Below are 1,144 nucleotides of genomic sequence, written 5' to 3'. Positions count from 1 at the left end.
GCCACCGCCGCCGCGCGCTGCCGGGGCCGCCTCCTCTGCTCTCTCCTCCCCCGGCCGGCCCCCCTCCCTGCGCTCCCTCCCCTCTCGGCCCGCCGGCTCGTCTCTCACTCCTCGCGGCCCCTCCTCCCCTGCCGGGGGCGCACGCAGACGGCCGCGCCGAGGCCGAGCGCACGCAGCCGGGCGCGCGGGACGAGGGCGGCGTGTGGCCCGCGCGGGGGCTGCGAGCGCGTGTTTACACGGAGCCCGGCGCGCGGGCGGACGCAGCGCTGCGTGCGGGCGGCCGGGGCCGTCCCCGGGCTGGGTTTGGGGTTGCCGTGCGTGTGCGTGGGGCTTCGTGCGCCCGCGCGTGGGGAGGGACGGCGCGGGGTGAGTCCCCCTGTGTGCCCGGGGGAGCTGGGCACGGTGGCGGCGGGAGCCCGGCCCCGGACCGGACCCTCCCGCCTTGGCTCCTGCCTTTGAGGGGAAAAGTTCAGGGCTGCTCGGAGTGGCCGTGGGATCCCGTTCCTCTCCTCGGTTCCCTTGACTCGATGGTCCTGATAGGTCTCCGTCGCTGTGGCCTTCCCCCCGTGCCTCTACCCATCCGCCTGGCCAGTGGGAGCTTCTTCCAAGCTTAAAGCTTTCCAGACAGAAGCCACCAGAGCAGGCGGGACCGCGTCATCTCTGTACAGAACTGCGTTAGAACCAGGAAACCGCTCCTGGCGTCTCACCTCAGCCCCTCCTGTAGCGGGTCCTCCTTCTTTCCTCTTATTCTGTCTTCAGTCAAAGAAATCTAATGGCTAAGGACCCAGCACAACACAGCGTAGCTGCTTAAAACGTTTGTACAATGAGAGGCGCCTGGTGGCTCAGTAGGTTGGGCACCTGCCCTCGGCTCAGGTCATGATCCCTCGGTCCTGGGATGGAGCCCCCCGGTCCTGGGATCTAGCCCAGCCTCGTCAGGCTCCCGGCTGGGCAGGGAGTCTGCTTCTCCCTGTCCCTCTCCCTTTGCCCCTCCCCCTGCTTGTGTTTTCTCTCTCTCAAATAAATACATAAAATCTTTTTTTTTAAAAAAAATTTGTAGAATTAATGAACTGAAATTCAAGACTTCGTAACAGGGCAAGCCTCTTCCATCCGGCTGAATCCTACCTAGGATTCTGGCAGGAAGCAC

The sequence above is a fragment of the Ursus americanus genome, chromosome 25, assembly GCF_024610735.1.
Source record: "Ursus americanus isolate L20-20 chromosome 25, mUrsAme1.1.p, whole genome shotgun sequence".
Lineage (NCBI taxonomy): Eukaryota > Metazoa > Chordata > Mammalia > Carnivora > Ursidae > Ursus > Ursus americanus.
This window is presented reverse-complemented; position numbering follows the sequence as displayed.